The sequence below is a fragment of the Leptinotarsa decemlineata genome, unplaced genomic scaffold (genome assembly GCF_025532065.1).
Source record: "Leptinotarsa decemlineata unplaced genomic scaffold, Ldec_3_MD MMD2_tig00001064_RagTag_RagTag, whole genome shotgun sequence".
Lineage (NCBI taxonomy): Eukaryota > Metazoa > Arthropoda > Insecta > Coleoptera > Chrysomelidae > Leptinotarsa > Leptinotarsa decemlineata.
Window position 1 is genome coordinate 13,861,461 of NW_027412558.1, and position 15,361 is coordinate 13,876,821.

Genomic DNA, 15,361 nt, shown 5'->3' on the forward strand with positions numbered 1-15,361 from the left:
TTAACGAGGTCTTACCTTTTAACGTGTGATTCCTAACACGGGTTGGACGGTAGCAAGTGAAGATCGATCGTTCAGACTAGGGCTTGAACCACCGACCAACACGACAGTCAATTCGAGTGAGTGAACAAAGCATCCACGCCGAACCGCTTGGCTACCGACTGACCACTATTTACAATAGTAATGTATATTTCTTCACACCATGACAAAGTAGAGATTTCAACAAACAAATAGCTCACTGACTTTTTGAAAAAAGATAATTTTCGATCGAAAATTAGGGTGCATTATTGGTATTAAGTGAAAATAAGGTGAAAATATAAATATTCTGAATGTAATAAATCACAGTGTATTTTGGACTTTTGGACATGAAAAGGTAAACATCACCAAATTTCGTGAAGGTATTTTTTTTCGAAAAAGAAAAATAAATCAAAATTTGGTTATTTGAATTTTTCACCTGAATTTTGAGGTGATGTTGAAGAATTTTTGGTGAAAAGTTGTAGATCTTTTTATTACCTACAACTTTTTTCCATAGAATTTGTAGTTTTAGCGGAAATCGAGATAAACCATTTTTACCCTTAAATCTCACCCCGTCCCACTATCCGAACTCAGATGGCAGGTAATTTATTTTTCTTTTCATTTCTACCATATTCTCTTCCTTTTCTTAACTTTTCACCATTTTTGAAAGCTTGAGCCCCAGTATACATTGAGTTATACAAAATTAAAAGGGTATATTTTAGGAGCGAATAATTTTTGGGAAAAAAAGTTTTGGTTTTCTACAATCGAATTCAAAATATATTCTTTACATTTTTCATATCAAAAAGTAAAAATCCAGAACTTTTTTTTTCCAAAAATAAAACTCTCTTAAAAATATACCTTCTTCAATATAAACATGTTCTTCAGTATTTAGAATGTGTACTGTTTGTTTAACTGTTTCTTATATGTTTGTTTAACTGTTCCTTATATTTTTCTTATATTTTTGTATGTTTATGTGCTGTGATATTTTGTAATTACTTGTGAAAGTGTAACTGTTTCTTATATTTTTCTTATATTTTTGTATGTTTATGTGATGTGATATTTTGTAATTACTTCTGAAAGTGTATTAGTGTATTACTAAATAGTTCACTTGATATTTTTTGAGACCAAATGACTTGCTATGAATATGCATATGTATATGATATAGTCAAATAAACTGTCTATCTATCTATGAGTAATAAAATTGAGAACAATATGAATAAACTGAAAATCTCTTGAAGAGTAACAAGTCATATACCATATGATATGAATCTAAAATATAAATATTCAAAATGAAAATTTTTGAAACAGCAATTTTATGATCACACCAAACAATTTTCAACTTATTCTCATACATCCAGTATGTTTGGAAAACTCTAGAGCTTGTCTCCTCGGACTGGTTATCTATTTCAAGTATCTGATATTGCTAGGTGAGAATAAAAATAGGTACTCATTCTGAGAATCATATTACACTTACGCGTTTCCCAGAAAGCCTTATTTTGCTTTTGTAACCATCATCTGTAACCACCATACTGTATGTTATCAACTGCGAAAAAGCTACTGTGAGAGTGAAACATGTCGTGATGTTTTTGGAAATGAAGTTTGTGGAGATGAAATCGTTTCCGGCGCAGTTTGTGAAATAAGTAATGAATCGTCTCTTCTTCATTCATACATTCAAAGGATAAATTTCGTGCATCAGCTGAAACTTTCATAGTTGAAGAACCAGGTGAAGAAGTATTTTGAATGGGGGTATTGTATTTTCATAAAGAATGGAACGAAAACTCTTCCCAAACATAAAACACAAGCACTACAGTAAAATCCTTAAGGCGCTCTAAGAGCGGTGCCTGTGCGAAATTAGCAATTCACGTTGGATTTGAATCTTAAGAGAATACATTCACTTGGAAAAACGTTCTCAAGAAGTTTATTCCACATGAACGCAGTTTTCCAAATGAACATGAATGAACTGCCATAGAAACGTTTCAACAAGAACCAAATGTGTTAAACTGAAAATTCGTCCTGAATGATATAACCTACAGGTGAATACTGGTGAGGGATAAAAGTGAATCAATTGCAAACAAAATTGCACTATACTTACCTACATAGTTTCATTTTTGTCGACTACCTCCTGCTGTTTTTATTATACAGAATTCCACTGTCAATAATTTGATATTCCTTTGAAAACAATATACAACTCAGTTCTTTGCCTTTGAAAGGAGATGCAACAAAATACTATATTGAAAGAGTTTCTGCTGTTGAAGATTGGAGCTGGCGCGAAAATAATAACTTGAAATCAATCAAAGTGATGCAACCTGCAAGTGATTTCTGGAATGTTTTTTCAGAAACTTATATTTTTTGAAGTATAATTCGAATATTTACGATTTTCCTCAGACGCTCGAATTCTATCATCATTGAATCCATGAAAAATGACTTAAACTTTGGTGCCTTTGTCATTACGAGAATTCTACTTGAATTAACATAATATACAAAGAGTGATTATTTTTTAGGAGTATGTATAACTGAAAAAGATAATGAAAATTAGAACTGCTGCTGTGAATTTCTAAAGATTGCCAGTATTACGTTTTTGACGTCACTAAAACAACATATATGCAAATCCCATCGAATATAATCTGATATTCTCATCGCCACGAAACATTTCACCTCTCGTATGTCTTGTACAATATAAAAAATTATAATGAATGAATAAATGGAGAATAAAGCCAGAATAAATAATGTGAAACAACTTCTTGGAAGTCTCCGGTGAATATGTATTTAAACTCATTAAAACAATTTCTGTATGATTTTCACTATAAAGAGTTTTTAAAAAACCGCGACACGTGTTTTGCTATACAATAGCTTTCTCAAGCGTTAATATTATCATTATTAACGCGTTATTATTATCATTATAAACGCTTGAGGAAGCTACTGTATAACGAAACACGTGTCGCGGTTTTCTTAAAACCCTTTATAGTGAAAATCATACAAAAACTGTTTTAATGAGTTTGAATACATATTCACCGGAGACTTCCAAGAAGTTGTTTCACATTATTCATTCTGGCTTTATTCTCCATTTATTCATTCATTATAATTTTTTATATTGTACAAGCCATATGTGAGGTGAAATGTTACGTGGCGATGAGAATATCAGATTAGATTCGATGGGATTTGCATATATGTTCTTTTAGTGACGTCAAAAACGTAATACTGGCAATCTTTAGAAATTCTTAGCAGCAGTTCCAATTTTCATGATTTTTTTATTTATACATTCTCTTAAAAAATAATGAAAATTTTTTGTATAATATGTTAATTCAAGTAGGAGTAATTTTTCATGGATTCAATGATGATAGAATTCGAGCGTCTGAGGAAAATCGTAAATATTCGAATCATACTTCAAAAAATATAAGTTTCTGAAAAAACATTCCAGAAATCACTTGGAGGTTTCATTACTTTCATTTTAAGTTATTGTCTCAGCTCCAACAGCAGAAACTCTTTTAATATGTTATTTTGATTCATCTCCTTTTAAAGGCAAAAAACTGAGTTGTATATTGTTTTCAGAAAAATATCAAATTGACAATGGAATACTTTATAATAAAAACCGCAGGAGGTATTCGACAAGGATGAAAGTTGGTTTTCTCTAAAATAACTATGCGAAATATAATGTGCTTTTGTTTACAATTATTTCACCTTTATCCCTCACGTGTATTCACCTGCAGGTTATATCATTTAGTAGTAGTAGTAGTAGTAGGTAGTAGTTCATTCAAGTTCATTTGGAAAACTGCGTTCATGTGAAATAAACTTCTCGAGAACGTTTTTTTAAATCCTTTATAATGAGAATCATACAATCAACTGTATTAATGAGTTTTAATATGGATTTTCATCAAGTATCAGCTAGTTCTAAATATGTGTTCACAGAAAAAAAACTGGTAACGAATTAATAAACATGTCACGACAACCCCATTCTCATAATTACTAAAATAAGATTATTTTCCGGGCGTTTCCGACATTCAAGCCCTCAGAGATAGCAGTTGTCTTCTCACCGGATCTTTTCAACAAAATCCGACTTTATCAATTCCCCATTGTGTCTGCAACGAACCGTGAAAAGAACAGAGAAGACCCCCAGACGTAGACAAAAGATGTATTGGACAATAAAGGAAATGTTTTTATGTAGTTTTAATTTACTTCGACAATAATCGATACGTGACAATGTTATAGATGGACTTTTACAATACGATAAAGAAACATGTAGAAAACATATGTTTGCTAGAAAAGGAAATTGGACAGGCATGTATTAAAAATTTTGAATAAGTGGATTTGCTCACCGATCAATATAACCCTTTTATGAATTATTACCCAGGTTGATTTATCTTTTTTTGTGTGTAAAACCCTCCTGGAATATTTGAATTCTCCACAGCCTTGAGTTTCAATAATATAAGTTTCAAAATTGTCTCAATGGTTATGACATTTTTTTATTGATGATTTGATAAATATTCTCGAATAATCTTTGATTATATACACAGAACCTCTCCTGATTTTGAAAGTATCACTACTTGAAATAGTGAGGTCTACACAAACTTGATATTATTGGTGAATAGTTTTTTTATACACTACTGAAGCCATCATTTAGTTTTTGAATTATTTGTTTTTCTGATGGTTCCATCCGAATGTCATAACTTCTGGCGACCAAGTCAAGAATATATCTGTTTGGGTCTTTGGTTAGAAATCCGTATTGACTAGTTTATAATCTAGTTGAGGTGTTGATTCAATCAACTATTTCACAGAAACTAGGAGAAAACATTTATCCCATCATTCGTAACATTATTTCTATAAAAATTGCCGAATTCTAATGAATATTCCACATTTTGATGTATACCCTATCAACTCATTCGCTCCAACGGCAACTGATATTTCCATAACCTCCTATGGAAAATTGATATAATTCAATTCAAACTCGATTTCCCCAAAAAGTCAAATTGACCCTAACCGTGATGTACATTTTCAATTTTGCGCCCGCTTGATGTTCAGCATAACAGAATAACTTTTCCATATAGGCGAGGATGGAAATATACATCATAATATTACGCGATAATAATAATTCAAAGCGATAAAGTATATTGAAAAAGTTTCCCGTCGGTTTTTTATCAACACATTCGAGCTCTCGCTTCGCTATTGTTATTTTTAACCAGCACAGAATCGCTATTTATGATATGATATATCGCTTTTTTCAATTTTCAAATTGCTCTTTCTGAATACCTCCATTCATGATGATCGAAAACTTTCACAGACTGCTCACCAATAACATGTGAGTTTATAAAAAAAAATGTGTTGGTCCGTATTGTTACCACAAAAAATCATAGATTAAAGAGCTCCTGTACTTACAATTTTGAATATTAACATAATGCAAAGGGATTATACTGTATTGATTTTGGTCAAGTCCACTTTCCTCACGACAACAATTTCTTTAACTTGCAAATTTATAGCACAAACAGACTTAGTAATAATAATACTGTGGAACGCATTTACATCGAATGAACAAGTTACAGAATCAGTGATGCCAACTTGGGGAAAAACAATAACAACGGCTGAAAATCTATGATTCAGATTTTGTTGTTCAAATGATCTCTTTCAATAAAGCAGAAAAAGACAACTGACGTAACGTAACGTCAAATTCAATTTCAAAACCAACCTCACGTTAGTTTTGAATCATCATGTATACGTTTCAAATTATAATTCATGTGACGCCATCGTTTCAACGTCAGAATGAATGTATTTGAATCACAGACGAATACGTTTTGAATACATGAGCGCAAGAAAACGCCTTAGATTTTGACTAGCTTTAATCGGACAGAAGTATTTTGAAGTTTGTATACTTATCAAGAATCGGTGACAATACAAAAATATCATATTTTTTTCTCATTATCCTGATCAGGATCGCCAGATTAAATAATTTCCTCACACAGTCTCTCTGTGTGAGAGAAAGTGAGACAACCACACTGTCTGCCCATACTATATATTTTATGTTTTGTTTGTTTATGTTTTGTTTGTTTATGTTTTTTTTTGTTAACCAGCTATCGCACCCCTACGAATGACAACCCTCAGAAGTCGAAACTTGTATGACACTAACGGGGTCTTACCTTTCAACGTGTGATTCCTAACACGCGTTGGAATACTACTGCTACTTCTTCAGGGCCATTAATTTATTAGGTTATGGATTTTTTCTTGAACAAAATAACATATATAAATCTGAGAAAAAAAGTAAATACATGTGTGTGAAATTTTTTGTTCGATAAATACCTTCACATAAATGTCAGTTTTCAATTAAGAAAGATGGTTTCATAGGATAATCGTTAATTCTAAATAACGTGTTTCTAGCCAATTAGACGAGCCAAGTGAGAAGGATAGGCAATATCGGATTCATGACATCGTCGAAAGATCTTGTGATTGAAATGACAATTTTCAACACAATCCGTGACTTGCGTGACATCCGGGCCCAGGATGAAAAAAGTGTATGGTGGATATTGAGTGGGATGAAATTATTCATTAAAAGAACGAAACGAGCATTAAAAGAACCAGACGAACTAACTGAAAGTTTGAGCCATTTACTAGATTCCTAATTGTATACAAAATGAAGTTATAAACATATATACAGGGTGTAACTGAATGAGTGTAAAACATTTAAGGAGGTGATTCCTCATCGAAAAAAAGATAGGATCTTTCATATAAAGAAATTTTATTGGTTCACAGCAAAAAATTATGAACAACTACAGAGATACATCGTCATAAATGCGAAAATACGAAACTAATCTATCGAGTAGGTCGCTATCTGCGTTAGTGACAATTAAATTGGTATGACGCTGTCTGTTTGTGAATTTTCGAAATTGAATCAATACTATTTGTGTGTTGTTGTTCTGTTCTTAATTTGTTGCATTAATAATTCACTTGTTATTAAAATGGCATACACAAATGAGGAAATGGCTGATATGAATTACATTTACGGTCTTTCGCAGGGAAATGGGTTAGAAGCCTTTAGAAGATATGCTGAACTGTATCCTCAATGGCAGCATCCTTCACATAGAATATTTGCTCGACTTTATCAACGATTACGAGAATATGGTTCATTCGATAAAAGAACGCAGGATTGTGGTCGCCATCGATAGGTACGAACACCACAGCTTGAGGAAGCAGTACTTAATTTGATTGAAGAACAACCTACTACCAGTACTAGGAAGATTGCTTTCCAGCTGAATGTTGAACATATTTTCGAATTTTAAAGAAACAATTCTCATACCCTTATCTACCATCTGCAACGAGTACAGACACTGTTACCGCGAGACTTTGCGAACCGTCTTGAATTTTGCAATTGGATGCTGGAAATGATTAGAAGAAATTGTGACTTCCTGAAGACGATAGAATTCACAGACGAATGTAGTTTTTCTCGGTACAAGAGAAGTGCATCCAGTACTGCTGGAGAAAGTTACTTTGGGCGTCAGAAGGGATATGTTTTTTATGGATGATGGGGCTTTCGCCGATTTTAGTCAAGTAGCACGTCAGGATTTAACTGAAACATATGCAAATCAGTGAATAGGTCGAGGAGGACCACAGAACTGGTCCACTCGATCCCCGGATCTCAATCCTCTCGATTTCTCTATTTGGGACCATTTACAGCATTTGGTTTATCGTACTCCTGTTCCCGATGTAGAGGACTCAAGAAACCGCATCATCGATGCATGCAGGGTAATCAGAGAGACTCCAGGAATATTTGAGCGAATACGTGGCTCAACGCGCCGTCTAGACGCATGCGTAATGTCTGAAGGTAGGCAAATTGAACATCTACTATGATTTCTACATGTTGTGTGTTTTGTTATCAATAAATTAGTTTTGTTTATTACCCTTCAATCATTTGATGCAGGTACTAACTACAAAATAACAATAAATCCAGTTCGCATTTATGACGATGTATCTCTGCAGTTGTTCGTAAAACAATTTTTTGCTGCGAACTGGTTCAATTTGAGCAAAAAACTCAGGAGACATTTTTTGTTTAGGATGAAACAGGCTATCGAAAATACTTTTTGAAATGGTAAACAAATGATAAGACAAAAAGTTACATTGTTAATAAATTTTAGGGGTTGCGTTTTCCACCCCTTACAACCATGGGATAAACTAAATAAATTACTGGCTAAGTGTCTTTTTGGTAGTACAAAATGTCAGGGTAATTTCAATATCATAACTTTTTCAGTGCTTGTGAAAAAAATTGTTATACAAATTTTATGTATCCTATCTTCTTTTTCGATGAGGAATCACCTCCTTGAATGTTTTACACTTATTCAGTTACACCCTGTATTAAACCAATAACTCGAGCGTTAATACTGAAAATATGGAAGACAAGAATCGTGTAATTCATGTCCCATTCATTATATAGATCAAACCGAAAAGATTTCGAAAAAACGCATGAAAAAACATTGTGGAAGTTTTTATTTAGATTGAAAAAACCAATATTACGTACGTTACTAACCATCTCAAAGAGAGACATCAGAGTTTTTTGCTAGCTATGAAAATGTATTGATATCAAATTGATATCTGAAAAATTTGTGTGCAAAAATAACGTTCAAAAATAACATGTCAGAGTCATTTCGGTGGTGAAAATATTTTCAAAAATGGATTGAGTGAAATAAACCTCCCTTGAACATGTTGTTGTATTTTTTGCGAACATTTGCAAAATCTCTATCGCAATTATCAATTTTGCTTAAACAATTAATGAAGGACACAGATTTCATTCAAATTTTAGCCCTATAGCTGCGATTTTGAAAACTATCTGAATACGTTATTTGTAATGTAATCATTTCAATGATTATGATGAAATTCGGGCACCCTTCAGATGCCAAAGTTGTTTATAATATCTACCAAAATAATGTATAGCCGTTTTCAACCAATTAATTTCAGGGTCTGGTAGAGCTCGAATTAAAACTCGAGACAATAACGGACAAACTTCAGCAACAAAGATAAATTCATTTTCGGCTTAAATCTTGAAAAATCGTTCGAGATAAGTGTGGGAAGAGAGACGTTGAAAGATTTTTCTGACGGAGATTGAAATGAATTGGTAAGAATAAATGACCATTTGAAGTACGAACGAAGATCAAGGGGAGATAATTCAACACGGATTTATTTTTTCAACTCCATAAGTGTCCTTGTAATAGGAACGTTATCAAAGGAAGTTGCTTTCGTGGAGTTCTGATTGTTTTGAACCCTCTTAGTACACCGTAAATCCTGAAAGAGTTTTTAATATTTCAGTCGTTTATATTTATTTTATGGAACGTCGTATCATCCGAAATGTACATTTTGTGACTATATCAACAATGAATCGTTTTATTTTGGTGGTAGATTTATCAATTACACAAATTTGAACCGGTAATAAACAATTACAAGAATTGAAATATTTTTATTTACAAAAAACCGAAGTTTCATAGTAAAAATGATTCGTATCATCGTTCCATTTTAGAATCAAGTACATCGGCTGCGGATGTACATCTTCACCGACAGCAGGATGTTGCAAAACTGTACATACCTCAGCAACTTTTGATGCTTCATAAAGCTGAGATCTGACCTTCTTCGGAGTATTACTGTAATATAGGGTGTAACTCAATAAGTGTGAAACATTCAGGGAGGTGATTCCTCATCGAAAAACAGATAGGATCTTTCATATAAAGAAACTCCATTGGAGCATCCCTTGTTAAGATACAGCCCCTTTAAGGGGGTACATAAAATTTGTATAACAATTTTTTTCACAAGCACTAAAAAAGTTATGATATTGAAATTATCTTGACGTTTTGTACTACCAAAAAGACACTTAGCCAGTAATTTATTTGGTTTAGCCCATGGTTGTAAGGGGTGGAAAACGCAACCCATAAAATTTATTTCCAATGTAACTTTTTGTCTTATCATTTGTTTACCATTTAAATATCATGTCCGATAGCCCGTTTCATTCTAAACAAAAAATGACTCTTGGGTTTTTTAATCGAAATAAACCAGTTCGCAGCAAAAAATTATTTTATGAACAACTACAGAGATACATCGTCATAAATGCGAATTGGATTTATTGTCATTTTGTAGTTTGTACCTGCATTAAACGATTGAATGGTAGTGAACAAAATTAATTTATTAATAACAAAACACACAACATGTAGAAATCATAGTAAATGTTCAATATGTCTACCTTCAGACATTACGAATGCGTCTAGACGTCGGCGCATTGAGCCATGTATTCGCTCAAATATTCCTGGAGTCTCTCTGATTACCCTGCACGCATCGATGATGCGGTTTCTCAAGTCCTCTACATCGCGAACAGGAGTACGATAAACCAAATGATGTGAATGGCCCCAAATAGAGAAATCGAGAGGATAGATATCCGGGGATCGAGTGGGCCAGTCCTGTGGTCCTCCTCGACCTATCCGCTGATTTGCCATATGTTTCAGTCAAATGCTGACGTGCTACTTGACTGAAATGGGCGGGAGCCCCATCATGCATAAAAAACATATTCCTTCTGACGCCCAAAGGAACTTCCTCCAGCAGTACTGGATGCACTTCTCTTGAAAATTGAACCAAGGAGGTAGAAAATGAGGGCCAATTAAATCATCCCTAATAACTCCAAGCCACACGTTAAGAGAAAACTGTTCTTGATGGTTAGTTTCGACAATAGCGTGAGGGTTTTCATCAGCCCAAATGTGGCAATTATGAAAATTATTAATCTTGTCCCGAGAAAAACTACATTCGTCAGTGAATTCTATCGTCTTCAGAAAGACACAATTTCTTCGAATCATTTTCAGCATCCAATTGCAAAATTTAAGACGGTTCGGAAAGTCTCGCGGTAACAGTGCCTGTATTCGTTGCAGATGGTAAGGTTATAAGAGTTGTTCCTTTAAAATTCGAAATACCGTCATATGATCAACAGTTAGCTGGAAAGCAATCTTTCTAGTACTGGTAGTGGGTTGTTCTTCAATCAAATTGAGTACTGGTCCCTCAAGCTGTGTTCGTACTTTTTGATGGCGACCACAATCCTGCGTTCTTTTGTCGAATGAACCATATTCTCGTAATCGTTGATGAAGTCGAGCAAATATTCTATGTGAAGGATGCTGCCGTTGAGGATACATTTGAGCATATCTTATAGAATCTTCTAACCATTCCCCTGCGACAGACCGTTAACGTAATGCATATCAGCCATTTCCCCATTTGTGTATGCCATTTCAATAACAAGTGAATCATTAAAGTAACAAATTGAGAACAGAACAACAACACACAATTAGTAATAATTCAAATTCGAAAATTCACAAACTGACAGCGTCATACCAATCTAGTTGTCACTATCGCTAATAGCCACCTACTATATAGATTAGTTTCGTATTTTCGCATTCATGACGATGTATCTCTGTAGTTGTTCCTTAAATAATTTTTTGCTGCGAACTGGTTCATTTTGGGCGCAAAAAACCCAAGCCACATTTTTTGTTTAGAATGAAACAGGCTATCGGAAATATATTTTTAAATGGTAAACAAATAATAAGACAAAAAGTTACATTGGAAATAAATTTTAGGGGTTGCGTTTTCCACCCCTCACAACCATGGGTTAAACCAAATACATTTCTGACTAAGTATCTTATTGGTAGTACAAAACGTCAGGTTTTTTTCAATATTGTAACTTTTTTAGTGCTTGTGAAAAAATTGTTATACAAATTTTATGTACCCTCTTCAAAGGGCTGTATCTTAACAAGGGATGCTCCAATGAAATTTCTTTATATGGAAGATCCTATCTTTTTTTCGATGAGGAATCACCTTCTTGAATGTTTTACACTACTTTAGTTACACCTTGTATATGGAGCTCCACCTTCAAGCATACCCTGAAGCTACTAGATTCCATCCAGAAAAGAGCCATCCTCCTGATTGGAGACGAGAGCATCACTTGCAACCTTGATACTCTGGAAGATCGAAGATAGGTTGGGTATTTGTCTCTCTTCTATAGATAATTTGATGAGAGGTGTTCAAGTGACTTGGCACATTTGATTCTATCAAGAACGGTACATATCAAAAATACGCGACGGACTGTGGCAGCTCATCTTTATGAGGATCGACTCAGTACACCTCGAACTCTACTATTTAACAACTCTCTCATTTGGAGAACTGCGTTTATGTAGAATAATCTTACGGAGAACATTTTTACAAATGAATTCATTCTCCAGCGATTCAAATTCAATATAAATCACTATTTTCGCACAGGCACCGATCTTAGAGCGCTTTAACGATTTTTCTGTAGTGCTCGTGTTTTGTCCTAAAAAAATTTGATGACTAGAATTCAGAGCTATTACAGTAAAACGAATCATCAGGCGATGACTACAACATTAATTAGTCGTTTCAGTCATCTCCTGATGATGCTTATTGGGCTAGCGTCGAAAAAGCATATTTGTTATGATGAGGAAAAATTGTTTTCAATTGATGACAAAAAATCGTATTTGGAGAGTTCGGAGAGAACTGAATACTGTAGGGAAGTATTTTATTGAAGTTATCAGACATCAAGGATCATTCGATTTTATACATTATGTTTCATTATTATTCGGTGTGAACGAATAAGGGCGATGACATCTCCCCTTACGAATACGCCATCTGTGGGGTCGATAGAGAACTCAATCTTCGAATATCAGAGATGAACGAGGATCCCATGGCGGTCAGGTGCAAAGCCAAGCTTTTAACGCGCTGGCGAGTTTCTTCCTGTTTTCCACTTCAGCTCTCTCTGCAAGGCAACAAGTTGGAAATTTGAGTCCAAACACAACAACACATCTTTGATCCAACTCCATACAACACCACAGGTATCGTCAGTGGTGCCGGGATGGACAACCAATGCATCGCTGTACTCATGAAATTGTATGAAAGAGTTTCTGAACTGTCATCTTGTCTGATAAGAGTTATTTTCAGTGACAAATATACGAAAACAGGGAAAATACCTGTCCTTTTGACAGTATGAGATGAAGGGAAAAAAGGTAATTGCTGTGTCCTCCAATATTTGTGAAAGAAAGCTATTTCAACGTTTGTTTGAAGGTGGTTTGTAAATGTTTCGTGGTGTATTGCTTGGGACTTCCATTGTCTAATATGATATAAATTGATTTGAAATTCGTGAAAGAATCTGTAAAAAAATTTGCTGAAAAATAACAATTATAATAAGCAAAAAAACTGAAATCACAATGAAATAAAATACAAGCAGCCACCAAAAAAATAAAAAAATTGAAATAATAACACGAGATGAAAATAAAAAAAATTATTAACAAGAAATGAAAATTTAAAATTGAAAGATTCCAAGCCAAGTTACTTCACGATGTTTCGATTGTTAGTATCCACAATTGTCTTCAGGTGATAACTGGACTTATTACTTCGAGATCTGACTATTTATAAGTCATTCGAGTGCTTTCACCTATACCCTCTTCCCTCTCTCCGCTTCATCGGTTAAGCGGGAGCTGACCCTTTGGCGGGATTTGGTCGTGTTCCGCTTGATTAAAGGTTTCCATATGTTGCATGTCTCTACGCTAGCTTGGCTAAATTCATTGTTGGACAGCATACAGTGTGTCTCAATCAGCACATTAACAACAACATATCAAAATTTCGGCTAAATTCAAGGCAAGCCATTTCTCATAAGAAATGTGCGGGGTCCTTTATCAAAATATTGAGGAAACATTTTACCATCCGAAACAAAATTAATCTTCATGCTCATTGCAACACCGAAACAACTGTTAATTTTTAAAGAAAAAAATCGCAATCGGTGAACAGGTAGAATTTAGATTATTTTACCTACTTGCTGATTTGTTGTCTGAAATCATTTGAAGGGATTGAATTACATCAGTTTCATTGAATCATGCGGTGCCCTGAAATCACCATGGAAAACAGTTGCTCATTGATATTTACTGTCAACCTCAGAATATTGTAGAAAGATAATATTGTTGTATTAACCCCCAGATCCGTTTTCATTGCATTTATTGTTTCTAGTATTGTTGTTCTTTGAATCACTGTTGTTCCTGTTGTTTCTGCCGTGTTTTTGTTCCCATTGTGTTTATTATTCCTGTATTTGTGTTGGACATTGTTCCTGTGTTTCAGTTGTTTTCTGTTCATGAGTTCCTGTTCATAATTTGATATTTCTGAAGTTTCCATTTTAACTGATATCAGCTCATTTTGATTGACTGAGTTCAACATGGCACGTCTGTCACTTCAAGCAAAAATTGAAATTGTTTTAATTGTTGGTTAAGGGATGAGGTCTTATCATGAAGCGGCCGCTGAATTTAATAGAAGACACCCGCTAGAGGTAGCTGTACACCCTGGAACTGTACATAAAATATATAATCTAATCGTGAGCACCGGCCAATTAACAAAGGACAGGAAAAATGTAAAACATAATATTGATGATGATACGATATAGGCGGCTCATCAATCTGATCCTAGAACTAGTTTGAGAAACTTATCGCTTCAAGTCAATATGAGCCGCAGTAAAATATGGAGGTGTTTAAAGAGGCATGAAATGCATGCGTTCAAAACAAAATTTTTACATACTTTGCACGATGGAGATGAAATCCGCCGTATGGAGTATTGTTTATGGATGCAGGGAAATTATCTCAATGAAAGGAATATTTTTAAGTATAAATTATACAGTGATGAGGCTACCTTTAGCACGAATGGTGTTGTATCTTCCCAGAACATGAGGTTTTGGGCTGAACAAAATCCAAATTGGGTGGTGAATTGTAGAGACCAAATATCTCAGAAAGTTAATGTGTGGTGTGGTATCCTGAACAAAAATATTATCGGGTCATTTTTTTTTAGCAAAATTCAAACGGACGACTATTCGTTGATTTTTATTTTATGGGGGAACTTGAAAAATAAAGTTTATAAGGATAGGCCAACAAATAAGGAAGATCTTCGTGCAAGAATTATACAAGCTTGTAGAGAAATCACACCTAGAGAACTGAGAAGAGTTGGAGGAAATAATAGAAGGACATAGAAAAATGTGTTCGATTGGAGGGAAATTTCATAGAAGGCACTAAAATATAAAGTTGTCAACAGTATCCTTATTTTTTTTTAATGGGAAAATGAGAATATGAACTAACAATAACCATTCTAAACCCTCACTGATTACATGTTTCCGTTCCTCTTACAAAATTACCATTTTCTCTCTTATTGAGTAGGAATAACTTTCCTGACAACAAAATAAAAAATAAATTATTTATGGGAAAACAAAAGTCGAGTTTCTCTTGAACAGTTTCGTTCATGTTTTGATGTCAAAACCAAAACAAAATCTACTTCAATTATTACGGAAGATATGAGGGTGTTTCCATGAGAA